The 17,169-nt window shown below is 37.2% G+C and overlaps 1 long non-coding RNA gene across 1 annotated transcript; it reads right to left on the bottom strand.

Annotated features, from left to right (window-relative positions):
* Positions 1–15,876: 15,876 nt before the first annotated feature.
* Positions 15,877–16,663, bottom strand: LOC135086353 (uncharacterized). The gene is made up of 2 exons (XR_010260432.1): positions 16,506–16,663; positions 15,877–16,091 (listed from the first exon to the last, which is right to left on the bottom strand). It is a non-coding gene; the product is annotated as an uncharacterized LOC135086353 (long non-coding RNA).
* Between the last annotated feature and the right edge of the window lie 506 nt (positions 16,664–17,169).

Genomic DNA, 17,169 nt, shown 5'->3' with positions numbered 1-17,169 from the left:
ACGCTCCGCCCAGCGCCCATCCAACTCCAAAACCCCGAAAGCTTTCAGCTCGAACTGCAAAATCGTTTCGAATGCCTAGGAGACTGCGGAAATGTGGACGAATACAATGACAGGTTCGTGGAAATTGTCCAAACGACTGGGTCTAAGTTCTTTAAAACCCGTCGTTCAAAAAGAACCAAAAAGATCTCTGACCTCACCAATCAACTCATGGAAGAGAGACGGAACTTGGTTCTGCAGTCCTCTGAAGATGCTGCTCAGTATCGGCGTCTTAACAGACAGATCTCCAAGTCTTTGACTCGCGACTTACGCCAATTTAATACAGACCGTATTAAAGAGGCGATCGAGCGAAACAAGGGCTCTAAAGTGTTCGCAAGAGATCTGTCTGTTGGCCAAAGCCAACTGACCAAGCTGAAAACCGAGGATGGCAGAGCCATTTCGTCGGGGCCGGAGATATTGGAAGAGGTTGAGAAGTTCTACGGACAATTATACACGAGTGTACGCACACCTGTCACAAATCTAGCCGAAGACCCAAGAGCTAGATTGATCCGACACTATACCGAAGATATCCCGGACGTCAGTCTGTACGAGATTAGAATGGCTCTCAAACAGCTAAAGAACAACAAGGCACCGGGTGATGATGGAATCACGGCTGAGCTTTTGAGGGCAGGTGGAACGCCGATACTGAAGGCTCTTCAGAAGCTGTTCAATTCCGTCATCCTCGAAGGAAAAACGCCTACGACATGGCACAGAAGTGTGGTGATACTCTTCTTCAAAAGGTGACAAAACCTTGTTGAAGAATTATAGACCCATCTCACTTCTGAGCCATGTCTACAAGCTGTTTTCGAGAGTCATTACGAATCGTCTCGCTCGCAGGCTCGACGACTTCCAGCCTCCCGAACAAGCCGGTTTCCGAAAAGGCTTTGGTACCATAGACCACATACATACGCTGCGGCAGATTATACAGAAGACCGAGGAGTATAATCAGCCACTTTGCCTGGCGTTTGTGGATTATGAGAAAGCCTTCGATTCGGTCGAGACCTGGGCAGTGCTACAGTCTCTCCAAAGGTGCCAAATTGACTATCGTTATATCGAAGTGTTAAAAAGTTTATACAAAAACGCCACAATGTCAGTCCGCCTCCAGGATCGGGACTCGAAACCTATCCAGTTGCAGCGAGGGGTAAGACAGGGAGACGTCATATCTCCAAAACTGTTTACCACCGCCCTGGAAGATGTCTTCAAGCTCTTGGACTGGAGCGGATTTGGCATAAATATCAACGGTGAGTACATCACCCACCTTCGATTCGCGGACGATATCGTAGTCATGGCTGAAACCTTGGAAGATCTAGGCACAATGCTCGATGGCCTCAGTAGAGCCTCTCAACAAGTGGGTCTCAAAATGAACATGGACAAGACAAAAATCATGTCTAATGTCCGTGTCGCACCCACTCCTTTGAAGGTTGGAGACTCTACACTCGAAGTTGTTGACAATTATGTATACCTGGGACAAACAGTCCAGTTAGGTAGGGCCAACTTCGAGAAAGAGGTCAATCGTCGAATCCAACTCGGCTGGGCAGCGTTCGGGAAGCTACGCAATATACTCACGTCCGAAATACCGCAGTGTCTCAAGACAAAAGTCTTCGAGCAGTGTGTGCTGCCAGTGTTGATTTATGGATCTGAAACGTGGTCGCTTACTATGGGCCTCATAAGAAGGCTCAAGGTCACCCAAAGGGCGATGGAGCGGGCCATGCTTGGAGTTTCCCTGCGTGATCGAATCAGAAATGAGGAGATCCGCAGGAGAACCAAAGTGACCGACATAGCTCGCAGAATTGCTAAAACCAAGTGGCAGTGGGCGGGGCACATAGCTCGTAGAGACGATGGCCGTTGGGGCAGAAAAGTTCTCGAGTGGCGACCACGGGCTGGAAGACGTAGCGTGGGCAGGCCTCCTACTCGGTGGACTGACGATCTCGTAAAGGTCGCGGGAAGAGCCTGGATGCGGGCAGCGCAGGACCGTGCATTGTGGAAAACCTTGGAGGAGGCCTTTGTCCAGCAGTGGACGTCATTTAGCTGAAACGACGTCATTTGGCTGAAACGAACGATTAGGTTGTGGAATTCCTTCAGGCAGTGCATCGCCACAAATGTTAACCTTTGATTTTTTGCATTGCTAGTTAGTCCCCATCTGTAATGATATCTGGAGTTTAGTATTACTGTTTAGCGTATACAATGTGACAAGTAGATATACCATTCGATTTCAATAACATGCATTCTGCAATAACAGAACATCAACAAATGACCTACAATATATTTCCAATATAGGAAAAAATTTCATCATCTACAACGTTACTAGTTAAGATGTCCCGATGATACTTCGATTTTTTTACAAGAATAACGTGACATATACATAATTTCTCTTTTACTTTGCTTTTTGTTATAGAAGAACATTGTGATAAGTATGACGTGCCACATTGTCGAATAAAATAAAAATATTTTAAAAACTTACCTTTGTCATCAATACCGCGGTATCCTCGAGATGTCACGTTTTTCTAAAAAACTAAGAGCACCTCACATCTTAAACTGAACTGTCACAGTGTCGAAGCCAACTAGATCGCCGAACGAGCCAGCGCTACAACGTAATATTTTGTCTCTTTCTCTCATAGTATTGTTGTTTTTGGAGTAACAAATACCCTGTTTTTGGAGATAAAAGAACGCAAGATCGCGGTTCAGAATTTTGGTAAAACAAAAGATCGTATATGTCGAGATGTCACAGTGTCGTCGCAAATGGGCGATTTGCATTTGAGTATTTTGGAAGCTTGCTATAAAAGCATTAATTATGATAGGACGGATCTTTAGTTAACAAAGATACTATTTTGGTCTTTTAAAACAACAGGGATTTATTAGTAAAAAAATCCAAGAAACGCTCTGGAAACAAGACATAATAAAACGCAATTTACGGGAATTCGATAGCAAAGAAATTAGCCTTGGCCATTTTATAGAAAAGATGTGCAATTTATAAATATTATTAAATTAATTGATTACTTATGACAAAATTATATTTTTATTCCTATTATAGTTGTATGACTTTGAATTGCTATTTTATAGTCAATTTTACTGACATGAATCCTTTGACTAAGAATACTTCCTATCTCACTATAGATTGGGCGAGTTAAACCCTAGTGTTTTTTCAGGTATTATCTGGCCCGTGCTTAAATATACCTTCGGACGAGATGAAGACTAGTATTTAAAAAAGTTATTAACTGGTCCGCGGACCAGATTTTTGGTGGGCCAGATAATACCTAACCCAAAATATAAATGCATCGTATCGATCTACCTATAAAGTAAATAAATTTGGAGTACCTCAGGGTAGTGTGCTGGGTCCAGTTTTGTTCTTGCTTTATATTAATCATCTGCCGAGAGTGACAAAACATCGGTGCATAATGTTTGCTGATGATATTTCTATTATAATTAAATCCACCCATAATGACAATTTATACAAATTTGAAAATGACATCAATGACACAATCTATATACTTATAATAAATCTGTAGAGAGGTCAATTCTGTACATGAAATATATTTTCAAAATAACTATCAGGGGGTGATTAGTGATCGATACTGATGCCAAAAATGCAATCAGTAAAATTTTTGTCTGTCTGTCTGTCTGTCTGTCTGTCTGTCTGTCTGTCTGTCTGTATGTTCCTTATAGAAACAAAAACTACTCGACGGATTTTAACGAAACTTGGTACAATTATTTTTCATACTCCTGGGCAGGTTATAGGATACTTAGGAATTCCCACGGGAACGGGCATTAGCGGGAAAATCCTTTTGTATGAAAAATCTAAACCGCTTAAGTTAGACGCTTGAAATTTGGCAAGCAGGTACCTTAGTAAACTTTAAGCTTAGTTATAACAGGATATTGCAAAATTCCTACGGGAACGGGAATTAGCGAGAAAAAACATTTGTATGAAAAAATCTAAGCCACGTAACATAGACGCTTGAAATTTGGCATGCAGGTACCTTAGTAAATTTTAAGCTTAGTTACAACAGGATATTGCAAAATTCTCACGGGAACGGGAGTTCGGGAAAAAACATTTGTATGAAAATATCTAAACCGCGTAAGTTAGACGCTTAAAATTTGGCATGCAGGTACCTTAGTAAACTTAAAGCTTAGTTACAACAGGATATTGCAAAATTCCAACGGGAACGGGAGTTAGCGGGAAAAAACATTTGTATGAAAAAATCTAAACCGCGTAAGATAGATGAAGGGGGTAAAACGGGATCCACGCGTACGAAGTCGCGGGCGGCCGCTAGTCAAAAATATAATTCAATATCTTAATACAATAAATCTCCATGTTAACTTGACTAAAACTAATTTTATGAATTTTAATATAAAAGGACCAACAACAAATATGCTAAATATATAATATTATTATGATAAAACAAATATCGAGAAAACTAACAGGGTTACTTTTCTGGGTATAGTATTGGACGAGAATCTAAACTTTGTCGGCCATATTGATAAAGTGTGCAGCAAAATCAATAGATTTGTCTTCGTTTTAAGGCGACTAAGAAAGGTGACGTCTCTCAAAGTAACCTTGGCTGCCTATTATGGATATGTCGCCTCCAATATCAATTATGGTCTTCTTCTATGGGGCAATAGTATCTACATTAGGGTGTCCCTTATTTTTCAAAGTTTTAAATTTGTAACGCATAGGTCTTAGTTTTTTTTGTTTGCCTCTAAAACACTCGGAAATAAATTTTTACCTTATTTGGAGTACGAGAACCCGTGCCGACTTGCATCGAAACATGTTTCGCGGCAGTAGCGGTGCGTATTCGCGGTATTTGACATGTGTTCTCAATTAATCTCGTGATTAACACCTATTGTTTGTCATTTAAAAGATGGCTGTGGAATTAAGAAGCAATAAAAAAAGTATTTTCTTAGTCGGGGACGTAAATTTATCAAATAATATGCACAAAGTTACCGTTAATCTTCAAATTTTGCAGTATTTTTTAACATATTTTGCGAAGTTAATTAAATGTTCTTGAAAGCTTTAATCTCAATATCAATATAATACACTATATTTTGGAAAAAGCTATAAATCCTACCAGAGCCTAACTGTGTAAAAAAACTTGTGTATCTTCACCATGCTTGGAGGGAGTTGCAAGAAAAATTATTTAAAAAAAATCAAGATTTTAAGCGCCGCGGTGAGGAGGATTTAAAAAGAAATATAATATTTTAACAAAAACAAATAAAACCAAGGCGTCCAGGGTGTTAAGGTGTAGACAAAAAGTTAGTTAAGAAAGTAGAAAGTGCAAGACAAAGAAAATTAAATAAATAAATAAAAAATAGAGCAAATAATTATGTTTCGGAGGTTTATCATCATCTCTTACTACGCAAGATTCTTTACAAACGCAAGGACATCACGACCAGCTTACCAGCTCTAAGGAAAGCCTTAAGGAACTCTTGAAATTCACTTTCCAAAAGGTATATGAGAGCGTTGACAAATTGATTTCCAAAGCAGCCCTGTGCAAGTTTGGTCAACATCTTTGGTACTTCATATCAGAAGAAATTGCTGTTTTATCACTCTTTGATGATGAAGGTAATGAACAAACACCGTCAATATTGTAGTAAAAGTACAAGGAGAGAGTATGTATGATTCTGGGAAGAGATACATTCCATCTGAAGAAGGTATGATTATTTCTATGGTAAATAGGACTTTGTACTAATTTTTTATCCTGTTTTTAATGAATTGATAATAATACTGCCTTATTTATTGTTGCTGGAAAACCATTGAGTGGTTTTGTGTCTGTCAAGAGTATAAATTTATTTTTTCGATTGAAAATTGATAATAATTTCCTCCTGAGACACATTTCTATATGAGATAAAGATGTTGCCTATTTAAAGGCAAAAAAGTGCTTTCTCTAAGGGTAGTTAATGATACAGCTGAAGGAGCTATAAAGCTTATGCAAGATTTTCATGGTTTGATCACTGCAAAGGAAGAGCAAAAGCTTTTTTTGCTACGCACAGTGTAGCAAAAATCAGGCCAATATTCAGGAGCATGGAAATCTGTATCCAGAATGTAAAAACGGGTCTCTTAAAAGTAAAATATATTGTCTCATCTGTAATGTTATCTTCTTTTTATAAATATTTTATAAAAATTAAATATTTTAATTGATTTAGCTACATAACGAAAGGGGTAAAACCAGCATTTTTCAAAATCTTCAGAGCTCGGTCGGCACGGGTTAACGTTGACGTAGGAAGATGAAATTTTGTATTTAAGTATGTCTGAGTAGTACAAAAAGAAATAGGGGGCATGCATTTCAATATCTAAAAAAAATTTTTTTTCGGCCATATAAGGGACACCCTAATCTACATATATAAATCGGGTATTTATCGCACAGAAAAAGTGCATACGAGCAATTTGTGGCAAGGGTCCATTTGAATCATGTAAACCTTTGTTCCTTAAGCTGAACGTATTTTCCGTCCCGGGTATGTATATCTTGGAAGTATACAAATTAATGGCAATGCCAGATTTTGTATGGAAGGTGGCGTCTTTTTTTTTTCGCGCGGCCATCGACCAAACTTTGTTTTTTGATTACAAAATAGTGTAATAAACCAAACTTACTATGACATGTATGTATACCTCTAAACTCAGTCTGAACTGAGTTACGAGCGTTAGAAGTTTGATGATTTACATACTAGATTTGCTTTTTGCGCGCAAGTTTTGTAAGAAATTGCAACAAAATATTCCGCTATTTTTTTTTGCGCTGATTCTACTCCACACTGATGTCTGGAGCCTTTAATGGATGGTATTGTTTGTTTACACATACAGTGTCACTATTTTGTTGCAATTTCATACAAAACTTGCGTGCAAAAAGCAAATCTAGTATGTAAAATCATCAAATTAACTTCTAATGCTCGTAACTCAGTTCAGACTGAGTTTAGAGGTATACATGTCGTGGTAAGTTTGGTTTATTACACTATTTTGTAATCAAAAAACAAGGTTTGGTCGGTGGCCGCGCGAAAAAAAAAAGACGCCAATTTCCGGCATTGTCTTTTGTCAAGCAACATCCAGAACTATTTAAAACGGCCGCCGAGGTTTATCCTCGACACACAAGAAATAGCGACAGGCTTGTTCTGGATCGTCAATTACGAACGACTTTTTGCCAGAAAGGTTGTTACTGCATGTGTGTAAAACTGTTTAATAGGAGAAAGCAATTCAAACAAGGATGTTTAAAACTGATGACCAAGAATCTACGAGATTGGCTGATAAAAAAATGCTATTATAGTATTAGGGAATTCCAAAATGATAATGCATGTTGACTTTTTGTGATTTGACTATTTCATAATTTGACATTATTTGTTCTATGAAAATACTGTTATGTAAGGATAATAAATTTTAAATTGACATGATAAATAATTAATATGGAATTAAGGAGGATTTGATGAGTGCTACTGACAACGCCACTCTTGTGGCGGAGTTTTGGGCTGACACTGTGTAGGTTTGTTGTCGACACGAAAAGAAGAAGAATATGGAATACAATTATACAGGGTGTTTCTTGTAAGGTGTCAAGCCGAAGGCAGGTGATAGGTGAGGACTAGACCTATCGATTTCACCCCCATGTATGTTCTACGATTTTTCATAGTTTAGAAGTTATCGTTAATTTTGTGATTTTTTCAAATTGTATGACCCAGTAGGCTTTAAATTTTTTTATCTTTTTTTTGGGTCGACTTTTCTCAGATTTCTTTTTTTTGGCAGATTCCCTATTAACTGCAGATTTTTGAAAAAAATAATCAACTTCCTATCTTTGATGCAAGATACAAAATTTTTGCTAGAAACATAAAAAAATATGCTTTTAGCGGAACATCCTAAAATTTTCAACTTAAAATTAAAAAAAAAAAAAAAAAGAAATTCCATAGGTCCAAAATAATTTTAAAAACTGCGCAGTTTTTGGAACTTTCATAATAACACAAAAAAACATGTACTTAATAGGCCATTATTTTCTGTAATCGCTCCACTAAAGTGGTAAGTCGGAGATTCCGTTACATGTTTTTGACTTTCTTAGGACTAACTAATGTTTGTAATTCTCTAAGTTTACGTTACGTAGAACACATTTAAAGACAATAACTGAACAGAACATTTTTTTATCCACAACGAGGAATCTCTTGCCATTCATCTGACCTGATGGAAACTGATGGATGATCAGCGAGCTTCACTCGGAATCCTAAACCATAGAGGAATTGGCTGTCCTAAATAGGTGGCCTTACCACTAGACCACAGTGGTTTTTGTTACTTTACGATTAAATTCGATATACCTACATATTAGAGTGTGAGAGAAAGGGAAAGAGTTTGTGTGTGTGTGTGTGTGTGTGTGTGTGTGTGTGTGTGTGTGTGTGTGTGTGTGTGTGAGAGAGAGAGAGAGAGAGAGAGAGAGAGAGAGAGCAAAAATGGGTGTAATAATTTAATTTAAAGTAAATGTTCAAAATGTTCGCCGTTGACCTGAATGCACATTCGACAACGACGCAAAAAAAATCTTTGTAAAACCTTCTTCTTCATTTTAATTTGGTTTTCTGCTTCAGTCAGCTTTGTCCGCAGTTCATCAATATTTTCATATTCCCTATTGTATACCAGATGAAGGGCAAGAGCTTCCCCGTTGTGGATAAAAAATGTTCTTTTCAGATATTGTCTCTAAATGTGTTCTACATAACGTAAACTTAAGGGATTGCAAACATTACTTAGTCCTAAGAAAGTCAAAAACATGTAACGGAATCTCCAACTTGCCACTTGAGTGGAGCGATTACAGAAAATAATGGCCTATTAAGTACATGTTTTTTTGTGTTATTATGAAAGTTCCAAAAACTGCGCAGTTTTTAAAATTATTTTGGACCTATGGAAGTTCTTTTTTTTTTCAAACCTTTAAGTGGAAAATTTTAGAATGTTCCGCTAAAAGCATATTTTTTATGTTTCTAGCAAAAATTTTGTATCTTGCATCAAAGATAGGAAGTTGATTATTTTTTTTCAAAAATCTGCATTTAATAGGGAATCTGTCAAAAAAAGAAATCTGAGAAAAGTCGACCCAAAAAAAAGATAAAAAAATTTAAAGCCTACTGGGTCATACAATTTGAAAAAATCACAAAATTAACGATAACTTCTAAACTATGAAAAATCGTAGAACATACATGGGGGTGAAATCGATAGGTCTAGTCCTCACCTATCACCTGCCTTCGGCTTGACACTTTACAAGAAACACCCTGTATATGAGTGGTAATCGTTAAATTAATAATATTGTGTTATCTAATTGTAAACTTATTGTAATTTAAAAAAAGTCCTTTTAAGACGAAAATTTGCATGCTGTGTTATCATAGTTAAATAGGTGAAAGCAACATTTATCTCTTTGAAACACCTTTTTGTAAACCCTATTTATTGCAAATAAATAATTTGAATTTGAATTCAAATTTCTAAGACTGTTAGTGACACAAAGTCTCCCAAAGAATTTCTATCTATTGAGGGAACTCAATGAGGATCAGTACTGTTGTAGAAAATTCAATAAAACTAGTATCTACGTTAATCTTTAAGACATAAGAAAGATATATCTTTTTGAATTATCCAAATCGGACCATTACTTACGAAGATATTAAGTAATAAACATAGGCCGTTTTTGCCGCTAAAAGTCAACGTACGCAGGGCCGCGTGACGTCACTATATCCGAATCGAGCGCAGCCGGCGTACTATTGGGATGGAAAATATTTTTTTCCAGCTAAACTATCAGTTTTAGAAAAAAACTTTTAATAACATTTATTCATCAAAATAAAGTAACCTATCGACCAATAAAAATAAAAATTGTGAAAAATAAGTATCGCTATGTCCAAAAAACACATTTTCATAGGATTCGATGCAATGCGGAGACGCGGTTGGGGTGAGTGTAACTTAATGATTGTTTGTATTGAACATAATAATACAAAATATGATGCTAATAATACCCAGTTTCTGGCCTGGGGGGGGGGGGGGGATAAGTCATACCTAGCTTATAGCCTGGGGGGAGGGGCAAGCCTTACCCAGCTTCTGGCCTTGGTGGAGCGGGGGAGAGGCAAGTCATACCCAGTTTCTGGCCTGGGGGGGGGGGGGGGGGGGGTAAGTCAAGTCATGGATTATTTGCGTGATTTTTCACAATTTCTATTTTTAAAAATTACCTATCGATAGCTTACTTTATTTTGATGAATAAATGTTATTACAAGTTTTTCTCTAAAACTGATAGTTTGGCTAGAAAAAAATATTTTCTATCCACGCAGTACGCCGGCAGCGTTCGAATCGGATATAGTGACGTCATCGTCCCCGCGCCGGGTGGTCAGTGAACTTTTTTAGTAATTTGGCCATAACTTCGTCAATTTTTGTCGTAGAACAAAAATTTTTGGACTGTGTATTAAGGATTTCTTAGCCCTATAAATCTGCATTCACAGCTAAAAATCGAAATGATCCTCATTAGACTCAGTTAAACACGTAAATTGATACTATAGAGATGTTGGGAGGACCCTTGCTGACAAAATAATCTTAAAATTGAACAAAAGTCAAACCGAATTAGCTGCTTCGATCACAGATACTTCTAGCCCACTGAATTCGTTTATGTTGCTTCCAACCGATGATTATGAGATTATAAAATCATTCGAACTCTAAAGTCTACTGCATCGACGGGCTGGGATGGGATATCATCGATCTTTTTCAAGATGGGATCTGAATACCTAGCGACACCGATATGCCACATCTGTAACTTATGCTTCTCTACTGGGACTTTTCCTAGACTGCTTAAGAGATCAGTTGTTGTACCTGTCCATAAGTCCGGGGATAGAGGCAGTGCCAAGAACTATAGGCCGATTTCACTTCTCCCAACCCTAGCAAAAATATTGGAGAAAGCAATTAACATTAGACTGGTCAATTACCTGGAAATCAACAAATTGCTTTCCCCAAACCAATTCGGGTTTAGAGAAAAGATGTCAACCACAGATGCAATTGAAAATGTAATTAAACACATTGTTAATAAACTAGACACAAAAAATAAGTGTATAGCTATTTTCCTAGATTTGGCTAAGGCGTTCGACACTGTCTCTATTCCCATCCTGACTCGCAAATTGGAATGTATAGGCGTACGAGGGATTCCGCTTAATCTATTTCAATCATATCTTCGTGAGAGGACTCAAGTGTGTCTGCATTGATGGTGTGCGGAGTGATAGTTTGACTGTTGATTATGGCGTACCTCAAGGTTCAGTACTTGGTTCCACGCTATTTTTAATGTATCTGAATGATCTTAGTCAAACAGTCTTAAAAAACTCAAACATAGTATCTTTTGCTGATGACACTGTGCTTCTGTTCCACGGATCAACGTGGGATGAGGTTAGGGAATCGAGTGAGAGCGGCTTTGAGATGGTCATGAAATGGCTTGAAAACAATATTCTAACTTTGAATTTAGACAAGACAAAATATATGACTTTTAGTATCTATGCCAATACTCAACCAACGGATTTCTCTATAACTGCACATAATTGTACCGACCGCACTTCACGTCGCTGTGGGAAACTTTCTTCGGTGTCATCAATAAAATACCTGGGCATAACTATAGACAGTAATCTCAATTGGAAAAGTCATATTGACACGCTCGGGAAAAGAATTCGAAAATTAATCTGTATTTTTTTAAAAATTAGACATATAAAAGACCCAAACACTATCTAAACCATATATTACTCACTGTGCCAATCACTGTTAACCTATGGTATAGTGGCATGGGGTGGAGCCAAAAAATCGAATCTCATCAACATAGAGCGCGCACAGACGGCCGTTATTAAACTTCTACATTTCAAGCCTTTCCGTTATCCTACGGCTAAACTTTATCAGCAGGAATTCGAGGTACTTACGGTGAGGCAGTTGTTCATAAAGGCACATTTAGAGGCAATAACTGAACAGAACATTTTTTTATCCACAACGAGGAAGCTCTTGCCCTTCATCTGACCTTATGGAAACTGATGGATGATCAGCGAGCTTCACCCGGAATCCTAAACCACAGAGGAATTGGCTGTCTTAATTAAGTGGTCTTACCACTAGACCACAGTCACACCACAGTGGTGATTGTTACTTTACGATTAAATTTGATATACCTACCTATTAGAGTGTGAGAGAAAGGGACAAGCTTTTAATCATATAAATTGAGTAAAGTAATAAGTTGATGGGTTTGAAACAATTTATATTTTATTTTATTCTTTTTAGCGCATTAAAAGCTTGTTTTTGAAAAATATTTTTTTATTCCAATTTTATTTTTGACTTTTTAGTATTTATAATGCGGGATTGAAAAGTTAATATTTGTTGAAACATTTTTTGTTAAGGCACAGCGTTAACGATATGTCAAATAATGAATTTATATACCCTCATAATATTCGGCTCTCAGCTCGTGCTCATCTTTGCAATGGGCTTCTAATCAAAATAAAACTACAATCATACTAAATGGAACGAACATTTCCATTTGATAGGGTTATAGATATTATCTAGGCCAACGTACTCTTTAAGACGAATTAAATGAGCCCAAAGTCAACGGGGCTGTGTCGCTTTATTGCGGAGTTCCTATGGCCACCTTCCACTCTATCATCAGACTGGTTAACATATAAGTAGGATTGAAGTCATACTCGATGAGGTAGTGTCGCTTTAGTGCGGAGAATTCGTATGCCCACCTTTCAGCTCCATCATCGGACCCTAGTTATCATATGTGATTGAAGTGCTCGTCAATACGAATTACCAAACTCGACGAAGTTGTGTCATTTTATTACGTAGTTATTATGGCTACCTTCCAGCTCCATCATTAGACCCTAGTTATCATTATAGTGTAGTAAGGGGACCGGGAGTTGACAATGAAAGAGTTTATACTGTGTGATGCGAGTATATTGTGTCTCAGTATACAGAGCAACATCAAATATACAGGGTGTTTCTTGTAAGGTGTCAAGCCGAAGGCAGGTGATAGGTGAGGACTAGACCTATCGATTTCACCCCCATATATGTTCTACGATTTTTCATAGTTTAGAAGTTATCGTTAATTTTGTGATTTTTTCAAATTGTATGACCCTGTAGGCTTTAAATTTTTTTATCTTTTTTTTGGGTCGACTTGTCTCAGATTTCTTTTTTTTGACAGATTTCCTATTAATTGCAGATTTTTGAAAAAAATAATCAACTTCCTATCTTTGATGCAAGATACAAAATTTTTGCTAGAAACATAAAAAATATGCTTTTAGTGGAACATTCTAAAATTTTCAACTTAAAGGTTTGAAAAAAAAAGAACTTCCATAGGTCCAAAATAATTTTAAAAACTGCGCAGTTTTCTGAACTTTCATAATAACACAAAAAAACATGTACTTAATAGGCCATTATTTTCTGTAATCGCTCCACTCAAGTGGCAAGTTGGAGATTCCGTTACATGTTCTTGACTTTCTGAGGACTAAGTAATGTTTGCAATCCCTTAAGTTTACGTTATGTAGAACACATTTAGAGACAATATCTGAAAAGAATTTTTTTTATCCACAACGAGAAAGCTCTTGCCCTTCATCTGGTATACAATAGGGAATATGAAAATATTGATGAACTGCGGACAAAGCTGACTGAAGCACAAAACCAAATTAAAATGAAGAAGAAGGTTTTACAAAGAATTTTTTTGCGTCGTTGTCGAATGTGCATTCAGGTCAACGGCGGACATTTTGAACATTTACTCTAAATTAAATTATTACACCCATTTTTGCTCTCTCTCTCTCTCTCTCACACACACACACACACACACACACACACACACACACACACACAAACTCTTTCCCTTTCTCTCACACTCTAATATGTAGGTATATCGAATTGAATCGTAAAGTAACAACCACCACTGTGGTCTAGTGGTAAGGCCACCTATTTAGGACAGCCAATTCCTCTGTGGTTTAGGATTCCGAGTGAAGCTCGCTGATCATCCATCAGTTTCCATCAGGTCAGATGAATGGCAAGAGATTCCTCGTTGTGGATAAAAAATGTTCTGTTCAGTTATTCTGTACAGTCTTTAAATGTGTTCTACGTAACGTAAACTTAGAGAATTGCAAACATTAGTTAGTCCTAAGAAAGTCAAAAACATGTAACGGAATCTCCGACTTACCACTTTAGTGGAGCGATTACAGAAAATAATGGCCTATTAAGTATATGTTTTTTTGTGTTATTATGAAAGTTCAGAAAACTGCGCAGTTTTTAAAATTATTTTGGACTTATGGAATTTCTTTTTTTTTTTAATTTTAAGTTGAAAATTTTAGGATGTTCCGCTAAAAGCATATTTTTTTATGTTTCTAGCAAAAATTTTGTATATTGCATCAAAGATAGGAAGTTGATTATTTTTTTCAAAAATCTGCAATTAATAGGGAATCTGTCAAAAAAAAGAAATCTGGGAAAAGTCGACCCAAAAAAAAGATTAAAAAATTTAAAGCCTACTGGGTCATACAATTTGAAAAAATCACAAAATTAACGATAACTTCTAAACTACGAAAAATCGTAGAACATACATGGGGGTGAAATCGATAGGTCTAGTCCTCACCTATCATCACCTGCCTTCGGCTTGACACCTTACAAGAAACACCCTGTATAGGCTTATTGAATGTCAGTGAGGGTGGCGCGTACATACAGGATGTCCCGTAATGTAACGTCAAGCCGGAACTGGGTGTTGAGGCAAGTTGTGCTGGTTATCAGAAAAATATAAAAAAAAATCTATGTGGCATATTTTAAAAATAATAGGCATTTAAAAAAAATCAAAAAATTCTACTCCAGGTGACGGTCCTTTTACTCGTGTTGCCACAAATCTTCACTTTTTCCAATTTTTTTTTTGTTATGTAACCCTGAATAATGCTTCTCTAAATTGTTATCAAAATTACAAAACCAGCTGCTCCAACTTGGATGAAAAAAATACATTATTCCCAAAAAAAATATCAAAATAAAAATTTTGCCTAGTTTAAACTGACTGTACTGAAAAAAAATTGTACTACGCAAGTGTGGCAAGTGACGTCATAATTTGGCGCATTTAGTAAGGATTCCAAAATGGTATAACACTTTGTAAAATCTTGCTGTAATTGTCGACAATTTTTGTTTACTGGAAATAATCCCGTTTTTAACTTTATCTACCTTGGTTAAAAATATTATTCTAATGTGCCCAAAATTCAAGTTTCTGGCTTAAGTGAGGTGGAGAAGCCATTTTAAAAGGTATGAGCAGGACGGAGAGGGCCATCTTACCAAGCAGGGATGTTATGGATATCCGTAACCGTAACCGAAACTATCGGATATCCGAAATAAAAAAATGTCCATAACCGTAACCAAAACTGATTCAAAAGTTACGGATAGTTTCGGATAAAGGCCAAACTGCAAAACTCTATGAAATCTGCAGTATACGTGCCGCAGCTGCAATGCCGCGCTGCCGATTTCATAGTTTTGCAGTTTGCGGTTGCAGTTTGCGGTCTGCGGCCCGTCTTGGAATTGTACCTTAAATCTTAATATTTGTTACCAACTTGTCTGGCATTCGCTGGCACCATCTAATATGCCAGCCTGTTTTACCTTTATCATAGGTACATGGTGTCGTCTTAGTTGGTACATAAAGTAGCTATGTGGGTCACGCTCACGCAGCATCTTGCTATTTGTATTATACCTACATTTTTGAAATTCTAATAATTCCGTAACCGAAATTATCCGAGACTCGGATAATCTGAAATGATTTCATATCCGTGACCGTAACCGAAACCGGTATAATATTATTCTAATATCCGTAACCGTATCCATAACCGAAACTTCATATCCTTTGTCACGTTTTAAATTAATTTTTAGAATTAATAAAACGAGCAAAATAAGTTTACAAAATTTATTAATCTAAGTTTAAAAATATTTGATTTTAAGGTACAGGTGGGTAGGTTGTAAAAAGATCGGTTCCACGTAACACTTGTGCCAGACTCCCCTGTGCGGCCTCCTGCGGTCCCCGTGGGACGCCGTGATGTCCACTTCTCTGTCCCCTCCGGAACGGTCCACAATAAGTCCTAGCTCAAACTGAGCCCGGCCGTAATTCCTGCATAAACATTGTTTTATATTAGCCTTCGTGTGGGGTAAGAGATTGTACTGCCACGAATCTTGATTAGGTGATTTCAAACAGGCGGAAGAATATAAGCCAAGCTAGGGAAGACGGCCAGCAAGTACTAGAAGAGGTCTAGGCATTTAATTTACTGGGATGTAGTGGCAGTTGTAGATAGCAGAAACGGTTACAGTTAACTGATGGCTAATAAGAAAATAATTAAGTAATTTCGCTTCAAGGAACATAATTTATACCAACCAATTTACCTACACAATTCGCTAAAATATTAATAAGCGTAAATCTATGCTATAAGGGCGATTACAACAACACTTAACTTCTACTATAAAAAGCATTAATTACTATTTAGGAACATACTCTATCTTAACAAATAATAAGAGATGCACAACTTACCCAGTTACGGGATGAAATGTAGGCTAGACACTTAAGTTTGATTAACTGTGAGGTTTTATTAAAGTTTTATTAAACTCGCACTATGAAAAAACGCCAACGAGATCGATTTATTAAGACGCGCGCCGCATCAAGCGGTACGCGGGTGCTCAAGTTCAAGTTTCAAGCGAGGCTCGCGAGTGTGGCAGTCTGTTTCTGGCCGAGACGCTGCGCCTGCGGCGCGCACTCCCCGCGCCCTTCGCCCCGAGCGTATTTACGTTCAAAAACTTATGATCCATTGAATCGTAAAATAAAAAAAATAACATTTTCAAATGTTACAGTACCCCTCTTCCAAGAAAAAGATTTTACCTGTCGTAAAATCTGAACCTACACCTATGTTATGAATTAGCAAGGATTATGCAAAGATTTACTTGTTTTGCATTTTAAGATCTTTTATGTGCCAAGCTCCTAAATTATGACCGGTCATAACATCCTCGAGAACATATACTAATGGTGATTTTTTTTGCTTTATTCTACATTTAACGTACTTAGGTGCCAGCTTCTTAGCAAAACGTGCATCCTTGTCGCTCTGAAAGTAACATCGCTTCCAAACGATATCATCAACATTGAATTCAGCATGCTTTCGACGCAAGTTATAACGCTGAGTGTTTTTTAAATGTGCTTGCCA

Source organism: Ostrinia nubilalis, chromosome W (genome assembly GCF_963855985.1).
Source record: "Ostrinia nubilalis chromosome W, ilOstNubi1.1, whole genome shotgun sequence".
NCBI lineage: Eukaryota > Metazoa > Arthropoda > Insecta > Lepidoptera > Crambidae > Ostrinia > Ostrinia nubilalis.
Note: the sequence above shows the minus strand (reverse complement) of the source record. Positions and strands in the feature narration are given on the sequence as shown.